Below are 16607 nucleotides of genomic sequence, written 5' to 3'. Positions count from 1 at the left end.
ATTATTTTAACTATACATTTTTTTCCTGAGTGTGGCTTTGTGTTTTCCATAGGAAATTAAATTTGGTCTTTCAAGATCTCTGAAGAATTGTGTTTGAATTTAGCTGGGTACTGCATTGAATCTATAGATTGCTCTTGTCAGGATGGCCATTTTGCTATTCTACTACTAGCAGTCCATGGGATCTTTCCATATACTAACATCTTCTTTAATTTCTTAAGAATCTTTTATCATATAGGTCTTTCACTTGCTTGGTTAGAGGTACCCCAAGACAGTTTCTATTTTTTTTTCCATGGGGCAAAGACTTTTTAATGAATATATTTTACTAATACACTGAAGAATCATGCAATGCTGCCTGCATTGGATGCAATCCTGGGCCACAAGTCTGCACATTCCTTTGCAACTGGACGTGTGATAGCAGAGCCTTTCATCTTGCCTTTATTGTTTACTATGACCCCTGCATTGTCTTCAAAATAAAGAAACACCCCATCTTTTCTTCCATACGACTTTCATTGTCGAATTACCACTGCTGGATGGACCTTTTTCCTTAGTTCGGGTTTGCCTTTCTTAACTGTGGCCATCACCCATGTCGCCCACGCCAGCAGCAGGAAGTCTGTTCAGTCGTCCCTTGATGCCCTTCACAGAGATGATATACAAATTTTTGGCACCTGTATTGTCAGCACAGTTGATCACAGCTCCTACGGGAAGACCCAGGGAAATCCGGAATTTCGCTCCGGAGTACCCACCACGTCTTGGACGCCCGGAAAGAGTCAGAAAGGCTAGTTTCTATTATTTGAAGCTATTGTGAGGGGTATCATTTCTCTGATTTGGTTCTCAGTCAGGTATTCCTTTATATATAAGAGGCCTACTGATTTTGTGACTTAATTTGTATTCAGCTACTTAGCTGAAGATTTTTATTTGATGTAGGAGTCTACCCATGGAATTTTTAAGTCCAATTGTGTATACTATCTATCATATCATCTACAAATATACTTTGACTTCCTCCTTTCCAATTTGTACCCCCTTGATTTCTATCAGATGTCTTATTGCCGTTGCTAATATTTCAAGTACTATATTGAACATTTATGATGAGAGAGGACACTGATTTTAGTGGAATTGCCTTTAATTTTATGTTGGCTATGGTCTTGTTTTAAATTGCCTTCCTATGTCTCTCCAGGACTTTTAGCAGGAGGAGTTTTTGATTTTGTCAAAGATGCATTCTCCATCTAATAAGATGATCATGTGCTTTTTTCTTTCATTTTTTGGTAGATTATATTTATAGATTTATGCATGTTGAGCAATCCCCACATCTGTGAGAAGAAGCCTAATTAATAATGCTGCATGATGTTTTGACATGTTCTTGGATTCAGTTTGCCGTGTCTATTGAGTATTTTTGCATTTATATTCACAATACAAACTGGTATATAATTTTCTTTCTTTAATGGATTTTAGGATAGTTTGGGTAACAAGATAAAATCTGGCCACCTACAATGAATTAGGCAATGTTCTTCCTGTTTCTGTTTTGTGGAAAATTTTGAGGAGTATTGGCATTAATTCTTCTTTGAAAGTCTGGTAGAATTTTGAACTAAAACCATCTGGCCAGAACTTTTTGATTGGGAAACTTGTAATTACTGCTCTATTTCACTTGTGGTTGTAGTCTGTATATATTGCTTGTCTGATTTTGATGTAAGTTTTGGAGGTAGTGTGTATCAAGAAAACTATGCATTTCTTTTAGATTATCCAATTTGTTGTAATACAAATTGTTAAAGGCTGTTCCTCTGTGTTTATGTCTGTGAGAAGTCCCATAGAAGACCATCATGTATGGAATCAGCAAGAGCATTTATTCCAGCATGCAAGTGTCAGCCATCTGACACGGTGGTGAAATGGTAACCCCAAGAGACACTTGTAGGCTCCTTTTAAGAATTGAGTGGGAGAATTTTGGGCAGGTAGGTATATTTTTGAAATGATTGGTAGGGAAGGATCTAAGGAATGTGGTTTGTTATAGGACTGTTTGCTGGTTTTAGTGGTTAGGGACTTTCCAGCTACAGAGTGGGGAATGCTACTGTTAGGTAGCATAAGACATGGTATGCTTTCTCCGTGGTTGCCCCTGGTCTGTGATTTTCCAAGAACTTCTCATTCAGTTCCAGCAAACTGAAACTAAGGCCTAGCTCCTGACCAATATATTAGGAGCCTCTCATGGCGTTTGTGTGGCACTCTCAATCTGAATTTCCTCAGTGTCAATGTGTCATTCCTTTTCATTTCTAATTTTGTTAATTTGAATATTCTCTCTCTGTATTTCAGTCAGTTAGGATAAGGGTTTGTCAATCTTATATTGATTTTCTCAAAGAACCAACACTGTTTCATTGATCCTCTGCATTGCTTTCATTTGTTTCTATTTTATTAATTTCAGGCTTGAGTTTGATTATTTTTGCTGTTTAATTATCTTCTGTGTGATTTCTTCCTTTAATTCTGGAGGTCTCATGCTTGTTGTTACTAGTATGAGATCTCTCCAATCTTTTATGTAGGAAATTAGTGCTATTAACTTTCCTCTTAGAAGAATGTTCATTTGGCCCCCTATGTTTGGATATTCTATTTTTCACTTCCATTCAAATATAGAAAGTCTTTGATTTCTTTAAGTTCTGTCTTGATCCATTTTTCACTTTGTGTTAAGTTGTTCAGTTTCTATGAGTTTGTGTAATTTCTGTTGTTTTTGATAGCCATCTTTAACCTTTCTTGATCAACTTTGTTTTGTCTGTGGAGACTTTGTTTACAAGTATATGGTCAATTTTGGAGAAAGTTAGATGAGGATCCAAGAAGGTTTGTTCTTTTGTGGTCTGATGAAATTTTCTGTATGTATCTGTCAGTTCCATTTGGTTTATGATACCAATTTTCTCTAGCTTTTCTCCATTTGGTGGGGTGGGGTGGGGTGGTACTTGACTTTTGGCTAGAGTGGGGTATCAAAATCTCCCACTATCAGTGTGTGTGGGGTCAATATGTAATTAAGGTCTATTGTGTTCTTTTATGCACTGATAGTGAGACTTGTCTCTGAGATTATTGTTGGAGTTCCTAAAGTTTTTATTTCCAAATTTTCCTTCATTTGAGCATATTTATTGTTTCTATTTTTACCTTCAGGTCTGGAACTGTTTTATTCATTCCCTTCTACTGTTTGTGTTTTCATGGATTTCTTTAAGGGATTTGTATTTCCTATTTAAGGACCTTTATCATATTAATAAGGCCCATTTAAAGCCCTAGTGTTGTGCTTTAGCTGTGTTGGAATGTTCAGGGTCTGTTGTGGTAAGGTCACTGAGAACCTTTGAGACAAGTTTCCCTGGCTGCTATTTATTTATTTTTACACTGTCTTCTAGGCATCTGGGGGTTGAGTAGATTTAATTCGAGATGCTGATATTAGGTCTTGCCTTTGTTGGTGGATGATCTGTTCTCTGGTTTCTGTTGCCATCTCCTTTTCTCAGGAAAATGCACCAGCTGTGGAAATTCTTCAGGTACCCTTGTAGATGTGACCACTCTGGTTACAGGCAAAATATATTTCTTTGTATTCTGGAGTGACACATGGGAATGATGATGGTTTGGAGGTAATAGTGAGGGGTTCACAGGATAGGGGAGGCAAGGTGTTCTACCACTTACCATTCAGTCTGCTGGGAATGGATAGAGTGTAGAGTGTGAGAAAAGCAAAAGGTCTCCTGTAGAGCTGGAGATGAGAATGGATGAACATGAATGAATGGAGGAAGAGGTGAAAATCTACACTTAGAATACCTGCTTCACTGGTCAAAGTAGTCTGGGGCTGCCCAGGGAATAGCTATTGAAGTTGGAGGGTAGGATAAAGCTGTTATGATAAATCTTTCCGCCAAAAGCCACCTGAGCCCCACTGCCACTTGCGAGCTTTACGCCAGCCGCCAGCCCACGTTAGGCCCAAATGAATGAATCCACAGAAACTTGTATTAGGTTCAAAGCTGCTTGGCCAATGACTAGGATTCTCACCTGCTAGCTCAGTCTTAATTATCATAAATCTATATATTTTATAAGATTTATCTTATCGGACGCCTTATTGGCATCCCTCCTTGCCGGTGGCTCACATCCTGCCGCTGGAGGAGGAAGGGGAAAAGAGGGCATACTTCCTGTTTCCTCGCTTAGATCTGAGTCTCCTTGCCATGTCACTTCCTGCCTGGATCATCACTTCTCTACTACATTTCCCAGAATCCTCTTTGACTCCTAGTCCTTGCTTGCCATTGGCCAAACAGTATTTTATTCAACAATCAATAAGATAAACATACAAAGAAGTACATTCCTCATCATAAAGCAAAGAGTGGGATGCAGGAAGTCTGAAGAGAAGATCTGTGTGACTCTCTGGCAAAGGGGGCAGAGCGGAAGGGGAGGACATCTTTGGTGGTCTGCTGCAGATCAGTCAACTTACCTGATTCAATGGCTGGAGTGCCTCACGGGTTCCTAGGGAATGTGTGCTGGAGTTGGGGCTTGGATGAAGCAATGGATTAGAGAGGGATGTTAAGAGAGGAAGATGTATGTGATCCACTAGAAATCAGGCTGGGAGGGAAGGGAGACTGTGGCAGGTGCTCTGACTGAATTTGATGGAGCCGAAGAACAGGTGAAGACCCACAGTTAGCCTACTTGGCTGTAGTCTTTTCAGTTACTTTTGAGGTTTTATTTTTTTAAAAAAATCATTGATCAGAACAATGTCAGTTAGAATTAACCTTCTACTTTATTCTAGACTTTTCAGTACTTTGAATCTTTTACTTGGATCCTTTTTGAGGCTGTGTGGCAGGGGGGAACCCTGGAGCTCAAGCACACTCTTCTGTGTGTCGCTGTACCACTTTCTGTGTCACTGACTTACAGGTTGTTACCCGGCTTCATTAATTATAGGTTTGTTTGCCCTAATGTTATATTGAAGAAGAGAAAAGGATTTTTATAGAGTAATTTAGACCAAGGGTGAGCCTAAGATTAAATACTCCACTTCTCTTCTGGTTTCTCCCATAGTAGTGGCCTGCTTGTTCTCTGTCTGTCCCTAACAATGGGCTTTGTTGTATATTTGTTACACATCCACACCCACGGAGCAAGAAATATTTTTATATAGGAAAGTTTAACAGTTTTAGAAGGGACCATGCTACTTTACTAACCCCAAATGACACAAAGTAGCATTCAAAACCTGAGATGCTATCACCCAGCACCAAAATGTTGCTTATAAGTTTTATGAGATATTTGCTTTCTTTAGGTTGCTTTTATTCTGCTCTCACTGATCAAAAATTTGTGTCACCTGGTTCACACACACACACACACACACACACACACACACAAGTGCATGCACACACTCTCGCTCAGTTCTGGGTCAGAGCCATCAGCCAGTACTATATACTGTAAGATTAAAGCCATACACAAGTTGTAATAGTTGATTACATGTGAAGGTTGGTTATATTGCTTTCTTAACGGAAAGTTAAACTTAAAGAGGCTGTATACACAGTAGGGTAGCAGATTCAGTACACAATTTTAAGTATTCTCAGGGCAAAATATTAACCTGGTTGCAAGGTCTGGCAAAATGTCAGTTTCTGAAGGCAAGAGGTTTTCCGAAGAAGCTGTCTCCTCTTGTTTTTATGTCAGTACCATGCTGCTTTGAGTGCCATGGTTCTGTGGCACATTTAGAAGGCAATGTGCAGCTCCAGCTCTCTCATTTTCCCTGGTGAATTTTGGTCATTGAGGTTGTTTTTGGTTACATATAAATTCTATGAATTTTCTTTCTTAACTCTTTAAAGAATGATGTAGGATCGGAAATTTCTCCTGAAAAACATGACCATTTTAATAGCCTCAGTTCTTCCAACTTGTAAACAAAAAACCATCAATACACAAAGGGCATACATGTCTTCAAATTGCACAATTAATAAATAATAATTCAGATATATAGGAAAGTCAAGCAAGCCAAGAGTAAAATAAAAAAGTACTTTCTTTAAATCCATACATTCTGTGTGTATTTTATAAATACATGCCCTCAAAGCATTTTCCCACACTGGCCTCCTTCTAGATACCCAGAATCCATAGTATGGCTGATTGGATTAAAGGTGTGTATCACCACTGCCTGATCTCTATAGCTTGAGGCTGGCTTTGCTTTCTGAATCCTCAGGCAAGCTTTAATAAATCATAAATGATTTATCACCACAAACAGCCTCTTCCATTTAGCCATTGTTCTTACACAGAAACACAGAGCTCTAAAGATCAATACATGAGGAATTTTCATTGCTATCATCTATTTCTATTATTTTAGATAGCTCACCTCATGAATTGTTTTTGAAGTAAAAAACAAATGCAAATTACTGAATAGCTTGAGTTTTAAGTTTTACTCACTAGAACACAATGCCATTTCATCTCATGTTATAAAGGTGTGATTTTACCAAAGTCTTAGCAGACTTGTATCAGTGAAAACAAGCCACATGAGAATACAAAAAAAGGAGACAATACCTACCTACTCATAGTTTCATCTAGGACACAGATACTTGTAGAGCAATGTATTTTGTTTCCTTTACTTGGTTTATAAGATATTCTCCTTTTCCCTCGTCTCTTGTAAAGAAAGACATAAGAAAGGATCATTTGGCCCATAAGCTAAGAAAAATGGGAACAGTGCTTATTTTAATGGTGCCCCATTCTTAAAAACAAAACAGCTTTTACACATGGTCCAATAATTTCAATAATAACTTTATGGTTTTGTTTCTAACATGTCATACATACAAAGTCATGTTATTAATTCTAATTAAATACACTTGAATCTTTATTGAAACAGTAAAATTCAAGTATATTACTAAGTAATTTTAGTCCTTTTTGGAGTTCTTGGCTAGTGAAACCCAATAGATTTCTAAAAATTACACTCCATTGACAATTCAATTAGTTACCCTCCAGAACATGATCGTATGATTCTGTTGCTGAATAAACCCCATACTTGAGTTATAGAACATGGTAAAACCATGCTAATATTCACTTGGAAGACTCATGTCTACAGGCTATATTTCATAGTGTTGGAAGATACTATTTATGCTACTGAAAGAGAAGATTAATCATTGATATTAATCATCTATAAACTTTAAGAGTTGCAATAGCAACTTGTCTGGCAAATACATGCCTACTGGTTCAAAAGTATCATGAACATCTCAGAAAAAACTGACCACTTTCTGATTGGATTTAAGCACTGTTCCACAAGATAGAATCCATTGCCAAAGGCTCAGGGATCGTTTTAGAAGAGGAGACTGTCAGAACATGGTCAAAATAATGTCCTGTAGTGAACAATGCCTTGAGGGTCTGTGACAGAGTCTCCAGGAATAAAGGCAGAAGGCCTTTTACCTCAAGTGCATTTCATTTCCTGGATTTTTCTTGGACATGATTTCATGCCTCCTGCGACAGACATTTTCATTTAACTGATAAGACATGTTCATTCTTGATGGATGTCAGAACATACCTAAAAACCCCTATCTGGTTAGTGTTCCTTGAATGTGGGTATGGCCTCTGCCTTGCTTTCATGCTTTCCCAGATGTAATCTGTAGTAAATGTGGGGAATTGTGTTAACTTTGGTCTTTGAAGAGAAATTTCTGGGAAAGGGTGCCCTGTTGATATTTAGTATGTGCTTACTGACATTTATTTATATGTTTTCCTAATCATGTGTTTATTATATTTTCTGAACTCAAACAACCTTCCTTGTATCATAGTGTTCTTTGTTACATTTGTGTATAAAAGGACACTAAAACTAAGGTAAGGTTGTCTACAACATTAGACTGTAGTCTGCCCTTTTCTTCCAGGTCCTCAGGTCCCAGGTCCGGCGCACAAGGTCTGCATAGGTCTGCTAAAAAATTGACAGGGACAAAAGCATAAGAGTTCAGAAGTGAATACAGTTTACTGGACACGGTCGAGAACTTGTACATCTAAACTGTATGGAAGTTACAGCATACACCAGACCTATGCAAGTTCAAATCAGACAATATTCCAGTAAGAGAGGGCAAGAATGTAGCCTCTGATGCATAGCTCCAGTGGAAGGTCACACATACAAAAACACATGGTCAACCACAATTGAACTGAATGATTTCTCTTTTTTTTTAGAGTAAAGCGCACACAAATTTGTTTGAATAAGGAATGAGTTTGTTCTGGGAGACACGGGAGGGAGTTATTATGAGCAAAACACATTGTATAAAATTGCCAAAAAAAAACTAATTTAAATATTTGACCAGCAGGTACATGAAAATATGTTCATGCTTGTCAATGACTATGTAAGTGCAAGCCAAGGCCACTGGTACTACTCAACCGAAACCACTTAGGATAGACATTATAAACTACCTAAAATTTAAGATGTCTTCATAAAGGTACAAAGAAAAGTTATTTACACAATGGTGGATAAAATGTAAGGAAATCTAAGCATTATGGACAGTTATACAGAAGCAATCCCACAACCGAGTGTATCACCAATGTAAATGAACCCAGCACAAGGAAAACAACCTGTCCTGCAATGTTCACTGAAGTGTTATTCATGCTATTCAAGTAATGGAAACAGTTTTGGGGCCAATAAGTTAGTGAATAGGTAATGAACGTTTTATGTACGTGCACAAGTGCACTTAAGTAATCATGTGGTTGGTGACATCTTGGCTGGGAATAAAGGACACTGGGCTAACTGAAATTACTGGAACAAAGAAGATAAATACTAGCTGGTCTAGTTTGTATGGACAACCTTAGTAATGAAAAAAAAAAACATAGTGACAGATACTGGAAAAGAATTTAGCTGGGGACAAAATGTATCATAAAACAAAACTATTGGGAAAAATGGTACAAATATGCATTAAGAGGTAAATAATACTAAATATATAATGGGCAACAGGATGAGAGTGATTAACAATAATGAGAGGGTAGCTTTCCATTGTTCTCTTCACCAAAATGTAACATGAAAAGTGATTAATGTAGTAATTAAAAACTGGACAATATTCTTTGGGATATTTTATCTGAATCAATGATGCCCCAAATAAAGTACCAAGCTAACTCAATACTTTAATAAGTGTTCTAAGTTTTCTTATAGATCACTTGAGTTTTTAAAAGCACCAATGATAACGGAAAACTTTTTCTTCTAAAAGATAAATTGAACAAGCAAAAAATGTATATATGAAAATTATTATTAAAAATAGATCCGGATAAGAAAAGAGACTGTGGCAGGGGAGAGAAAAAGGTGGGAATGAGACCACCAGTTTGTCTATGGAGTTCAGGGAAGGTGTTTGTGATTAAAGTGTCATTGGAGTAAAGATTTGGATGCTTAGAACTGAGCCAAGGGATATCTGTAGAAAGAATGTTGCAGACTAAAGTAACATGCTATAAGCCTTGAAATGAAAGCACAGCTCAATACCCAATAAAAGCAGAAGAATGCTCCATGCATGAGATAGTTTAGACAACAAAGAATATAGGAGTGGCATGGCCCTGACTTTCCTCTAAGGACATAGACCAAAGGAAGCCTTTCTTTAGAGCAAAGATGTGCAGCCAGAGTCATTCCAGCTACTGAGAGAACTCAACACTTGAGTTCTCAAAACATGAGTTTTCTAATGCAAATTGGCTCATCCATGAATAAAAGTTGAAAACTGTATTCTGACTAGAAGTACCCACTATTACTAAGCATAATAAAAATCAAAGCAATCTAAGTAGCAATGAGATAATAAACAATTGCTCTAGCAAGAATATATGTGAAGCAAGGGGAAAAATTACATATGTGACTGGACTGGATGGCTTCCAGTCATTCTTAGGTACTGATTTTCTCACCTGAGGAGTGTCCTTGGTGTTTGAAGTCATTATCAAAACCTGACTTCTTTCTGAGCGTGTGCAAAAGAAGCAAACACTTTACTATCTACTAGAAACTTGCATAAAGAATTTCTAAAGTTCCAACTATTTCAGAATAATTCTTAGTGATTAAGTGAAGCTTATTAGAAGATGTCTGGTATTGACCATAACATTTAAAAATAATCGTGACTTTTTCTCCATGAATAACTGTCTTGACATTTTGTCTAAACTGGACTGTAGTGAATCATTGCTTTTTATTGACTTTGTGACAATTGTACAAAATTGCTAGGTGAGTCTGTATTCACTGTAGAGAAGTCTCTCCATATTATATGCTTAGCAATGTTGATAGATTCACCTCTTTTTAAATATAAAATGAATAATTTAATACCTTATCTTAGCTGGTTTCTTGAACACACAGATTGTTTTTTTCAGACCACAGTCTTTTCAAGTACTAGTGAATTTATAGCCCTTTCTTCTCCCTCCCCACTCAAGGCTCACTATAAATGCTGTCATGTGAAATTCATGACTGAGCTTCAGATAATTTAGCTGCACTATTACTCAGTTTTAGTGATATACCTGCAATGTTTAAAGCAACATTTCTGTTATGTTCTAAACATTATTGATGTGCATATCTTACTGTAGAAGAAACCGAAGCCAGCCTACCCAAACTGCAGTCACATGCCCAGGTGCCCAGGCTAGCCCAAATGAGCATGCTCAGCAGGCACTTCCTCCCTGAGTCAAGCCTGCCTCTACCCCAGAGACTGCTGATAGAAAGACACCTGACCAGAGACACCATGAGGAAAGGACATACAGCAGAGTCAGCTGCATGAGCCAGTAGGATCTTGGGAGGGGGTATAAAGGCAGACCTAACTTACTGAGTCTGCAGCCTGCTCTGCTACTCCCAGTGCCTGAGTCGTTGGTGCTGTGTCTTCTCACCCCCTCCCACAAGGGTTGTCCGAGTAGGGTCACCAGTAACATCTCACCACAGAGACTATTCCAAGTTTGTGTGGAAGAGTAGATAATGGTTAATTTTCATGATATATACATGTGTAAGACCCCCAGAAGCTCAGGCCTCCAGGATCTCAGCCCAATCACCAGGCAGAGTCGAAAGCTTGATGCAAACTCACAAGGCTTTATTATAGTTGTTTAATGAGCTAACCCCATGTTAGCTCTGGTCCTTCATCCACCCACCATGGCAGATGGCTAGGAAAGACAGCTCGAAACGTCTGCATAGAGATCTTATAGGGCAGTGTAAGGGGAGTGTCTAAGGGTACGCACAGGCTCAGGATTGGTGTGCCTCCAGGCTTGGAGGGCTTGACCTGTGTTGATTGGTCAACTGGTTGTTATGGCCCATAGGCCCTCCCAGGGTGGTTGCTATGCTCTGCCAATCATTGCTGTGCACTTGTCCTTAAAGCACTCCCAGAGCCGTAAAACATAGCACCACCAGCTAACTTCTGATTGGTTCCTTGCCACGAGGAAAGGACCTCCTGGTGACTAAGACAAGGTCAGACAAGCACGTGTTTGGCTGTTATGGCTGCTGAAATGGGGATCTGTTCCCTTCACATAAACCAAAAGTGAAGAACCGTTATTAGAAAAAAATGTGTACTGATCAGTTTGTTTCCCGTGCGAGAAGAAAAACAGCAAAGCCAAATCCCATCTCTCCAGGGGGAAATGTGGAGAAATACTTTGTAAATTGTGAAGTTTTCTACCATGACCAGTACAAACTAGAAAATAAGCGGTAAAATGTTAATAAACTTTGTGACAACCTGGCAGGTTACACATTTTAGCATTGTAACTGGAGTGTGCTATAGAGTAGCATGAGCCCGACTAAATCAGAAGCACATGCCTCCTACAGCCTACTGCCATTTTTACAACATCACAAATTACTTCATTTAATCCTACTATGACAAAATCCATTATCATGATGGATAGGCTCAAAAACTCTTAATATTGATGCAAAATGAAAAAAAAAGAGTTGTTTAAAGTTTGTCACACAGTTCAGCTTTAAAAGCCGGGATATCCACATCTCTCCATTGTGGGCCCTCTCCAAGGTGAAGGACCCTCAGTCAACAGTCCTCAGTGAGCAATGAAACAAGAGCCAGTCTGTCCCAGTCCAAAGGAGGGCATAAAAGAGAATAAAGAGTGTGTACTAGAGAGAATAGAATTCATTCACAAATGCAAATATTAAAATAAATTAAAATATCGTTTATGTTTTTTAAAAGTAGGAAATCATACAAATAGTAAACTAAATGAAAGACAGGTGTGTGTGTGTGTGTGTGTGTGTGTGTGTGTGTGTGTGTGTGTGTGTGTGTGGTGGGGGCAAATACTCCCTTTTGAAATGATGTAAATGTAAACAGACCTTTACAATAGACAATGACTGTCTTAGGTTCTCTATGGTTTCCTTGGATGGAAAACAAAAGTGGTTTTATTTTTAAAAATCAGTTTGCTATGAATAAAATTTGCCATGTACTGATGCAAAAAAAGAAAAAAGTTTGTCACACAGATGTTTCTTAGAATAATCACGGCTAATAAGCAAACAGTTTTGCAAAAACATAAAGGCATTTATGTTAATTAAACTGTGGATTATAATTTTTATTCACGTGTCTGACAATTTCAATAAAAATAAATACAAAGAATGATTAATTGCATCGGATTTATGCTAATTATAATGTGGCCATGATATTGACGGTTTTCCACGAAAACATACTTAGGGCAGCCTCGTGTGCATGGCAGAGAGGCAAGATGAACGACATCAAGGTACATGCTTTTTCATTTATAATTTATTAGGGTAAGTTATCATTTTACATGTTGCTTTCACAGCGACCGTTTTAAGACGCATCATGTATGACTTGGGACTGTGGCACACATTTGCCGCCCTCCTTTTCTGGAGGCTGACGTCGTAGGAAGTTCTCATGTCCGAGACCTGCCTAGGCTACATGACAAAGCTCTACTTAAAATGAAACATTAAGCAATGTGCTTGAAATAGTTTCTACCAGTTTCATATGTTACACTTCAGGTTTGGGTGTTTCGATGAGAAAAGTGGTTATAAAAATCAGCTGTATTATGGAACAGAGTGCCCGACTTCCAGAGATGTTCATATATTGGAAAGGGGTCACTTCCCTTCCTTTCCCCCTCTCCTCCTCCATGGTCTCTATTATTGAGCAATGAAACAGTCCATTCCATGTTTCTTTTTCTAATCAAATTGAACACGCAAAAAGCGTGTTCAATTGTAAATCTAAAAATAGCGTATGTTAAGTTTAAGTTGCTATCGTGTTGTGAAAAATGAGAGTTTTCTTTGCCAGAGAATGATGCAAGCGGTGGTACATAAAACATATAGAGATATAGAGAACACATATGGAGAACACATAAGAAAACATGAGGAGAAAAAGTAAGTAGATCAGCCAATGATGAATAATATTGAAAAAGTAAAATGCCTCAATTTTTTAGATTATAGTGTACATTAGCTAAGTGAATTAGGCCTCATTCATGTTTGTAAAATGGGGATTTCACAAGAGTTCTTAGCAGAATTGGAAAATCAGTCTTCATGGTGGGGCCATTATTAGCAAAAGATGAGTCGTCATGAAAAAACCACTCATTACCTTACTGCATATTGATGGTTAATCTCTGATCATATTCAAACACACCATTAAATATCAGGCCTTTTTTTTTCCTTCTCCCACATTCTTCTTTTAATTCAGATTGGAAAAAGATTATAAAAACTGAAATGTAGTTTGTGACATTGTGTCATACCTTCATCTGAGAAAAGACCAACTTATCTTTACAGGGAAAGCACATTAAGAAAGATTACAGGAGTGAGACAATTTAGCAAGACATCACTTTAATTGTGAATGACACTTAATTCTCATAAGTAAGTCTTATAGTTTATTGGGCAGTTTCTTAATCAGAGGAAATGAATTGATAGCTTTCATCTTGAATACAGAGAACTTGTTAATTAAAACCTCGCCCAACCTTGATATGAGCACTTGTACCTAGTCTTATTGTAACTTGTTTTGTCTTGTTTGCCTATATCCCTGGGAGGCCTTATCTTTTCTGAAGGGAAACAGAGGAAGAGTATTTCTGGGTAAGAGAAGAGGGTAAAGACAAGGAATAATCAGGAAAGGGGCAACTGCAGTCAGGATATATTGAAAACAAACAAAAAAGAAATAAAATAGCAGTCAAAATAAGGAAAAATAATAACAGTAATAAATTATGAAGTAACACCTGCCTTTACCTTATGTGTTTGAACCCACCTTACTCCAGATTTTAGTTACCGTGTTCTTTATAGTCAAAGAAGAACTCAAGTTTTCCAGGACCACAGCTTTCCTTTTCACTCCAACAATACAATAATAACAATTGCACTCTTTGCTGGTGTATGTTTTGCTTGTTTGGTTGTGTGTTTGTCAACTCAACACAAGCTAGAATCATGTGAGAAGAGAGAACTTCAACTAAAAATGTTTCCATTTTGAACTCTAGACAAGTCTCTGGGGGCATTTTTTGATCAACACTTGATATGGAATGGCCCAGCACACCTCTAGGTTATCAGTCCCTGGGGGAGGTGTTGCTGATGTAAGACCCCCGGAAGCTCCAGCTTCCAGGATCTCAGCTCAGGACCAAGGTCACCCCAATCACCAGGCATAGTCGAAAGCTTGATGCAAACTGCTTTATTATAGTTGTTTAATGAGCTAACCCCATGTTAGCTCAGGCCTTCCATCCATCCAGCATGGCGGATTGCTAGAAAAGATAGCTCGAAGCGGCTGTATAGAGCTCTTATAGGGCAGCATAAGGGGAGGGTCTAGGGGTATGCACAGGCTCAGGATTGGTGTGCCTCCAGGCTTGGAGGGTTTGCCCTGTGTTGGTTGGTCAACTGGTTGTTATGGCCCATAGGCCCTCCCGGGGTAATTGCTATGCTCTGTTCGTCATTGTTGTGCACTTGTCCGTAAAGCATAGTACCACCAGCTAACTTCTGATTGGTTCCTTGCCACAAGGCAGGCATCTAACCTCCTAGTGACTAAGACAAGGTCAGACAAGCACGTGTTTGGCTGTTATGGCTGCCGAAATGGGGAGCTGGTCCCTTCAATGGCTTATATAAGCAAGCAAGCTGAGCAACTATGGAGAGCCAGCCAGTAGCCACATACAGCCAGGTTCTTTGCTTCCGTCCCACCTCCAGCAATCCCTCTTTTTGGGTTCCTTCCTGGGTTTCTTTCACAGATAGACTGACACAGAAATGTGAAAGCCAAATTTATCCTTGCTCTCCACAATTTGCTTCTGGACATGAGCTCAGCAACAGACAGTAAGCTAGGACAAGCACTGTATTTCTTCAGTATAAAAATATACAAGTCAACCTTTCTCTTGTTTAATTTTCATTGATATTCAATCTATACATGCAATTAAAAGAGAAAAAGAAAAAAAAAACAGCTAGTGGAGTAAAAGAACCTAGCAGGAAAGAGGAGTGTTAGAAAGCAATAGGCATGGAAAGAGTTATGAGCAAAATGTAATAATGAAGTTTGACAATAAATACCATAAAATGTATTGTCTATAAATCTCTTTGGGGACTAGAAAGGCAAATCTTTGATTTCAATATTAGCCTGGTCTGCAGAACATGTTCCAGGACAATCAAGCTTAGACAGTGAAGGAAGCCATTGAAAATAGAAAGTAGGTAAAAATGTATTTGAAAATGGGATCATGCCAGGGACAGGCTTGTATCAGTCCCATGGTACAGAAGCCACATGGTCTGGCCTGAGTTGGGGATCATGGACCTGAAAACTCCTAGCTACCCAACGGTGATAAAGAGCAGGCACACAGACCTCTTTTGTCTTTTGGGAGGGCCTCTCACTCCATCTGAAAACTGGAGTCTCTGGTTTATTCTATCATCCTCCCAAGCTGCTTTCCAACAGTAAAGGTGACCATCTGCACGCGTCTACCATGGAGTCCTCATTTAACCCTAGCAGCATACCTAAAAAAAAAGGTCTCCAGGCTTGTAGACAAAACCCTCAGCACAGATATGGCCCAATCAAGGTCTAGCCCTGTTCTAATGCAAACTAGGAGACATTCTTCACTGAGGCCGTGCCATTTGACAGCAATTAGCCAGCTTCTGTAATACAATGGAGGTTCAGGTTTCTGAAAGATGGAGCCAGATGAGAAACTTTCCAATTGATAGTTCTTGGTCCCCAACAGGACCATTTTCCAGAACCAGCATGCAGCATAAGTTGGCAGCTACAGGGTTCTGGCTTCAGAGCCAAGGATACAAGAAAGGGGTTATGGACTAATCTTTGCCTAAGGAAAGCCTCTGTGAGCAGTCATGTGTCAGAGGTATTCCTAAATGGAGGCAAGTCCCATTTAAATGATTTTCTTTTGTAAGGGTTGCCATGGTCATGGTATATCTTCATAGCATTGAAAACTGGAACTAATACAGTGTTGAAAAACAACTTCTCCAATGTGGAACTTGGTGGTGAGTATGTTGCATCCATCTGGACTATAGTATGTGTGTGTGTGTGTGTGTGTGGACACACACACACACACACACACACAAACACACACACAAACACTTAAGTCATTTTATGAATAAAAGTTAGATTTTACTCATTTCTATATTTCTCCAAATAGTTTGTTTATAGTGATGTTTTTATTTTATTTTCTAGGAACTGATTTGATCTACAATATAGTATAAAACCTAATAAAGAGCAATTGAATGGAACTGGTGACCAAATAAATACAGAAGAAAAAAGAGTACTACACTAAAAAGGGATCACAGCTGAAGGGACCAGCTCCCCATTTCGGCAGCCATAACAGCCTAACATGTG

At 38.6% G+C, this 16607-nt stretch overlaps 1 pseudogene; it reads right to left on the bottom strand.

The window, feature by feature from the left end:
- Positions 1-296: 296 nt before the first annotated feature.
- LOC113837402 lies at positions 297-12721 on the bottom strand (annotated as a pseudogene).
- Between the last annotated feature and the right edge of the window lie 3886 nt (positions 12722-16607).

Source organism: Cricetulus griseus, chromosome 10 (genome assembly GCF_003668045.3).
Source record: "Cricetulus griseus strain 17A/GY chromosome 10, alternate assembly CriGri-PICRH-1.0, whole genome shotgun sequence".
NCBI classification, from domain to species: Eukaryota; Metazoa; Chordata; class Mammalia; order Rodentia; family Cricetidae; genus Cricetulus; species Cricetulus griseus.
Note: the sequence above shows the minus strand (reverse complement) of the source record. Positions and strands in the feature narration are given on the sequence as shown.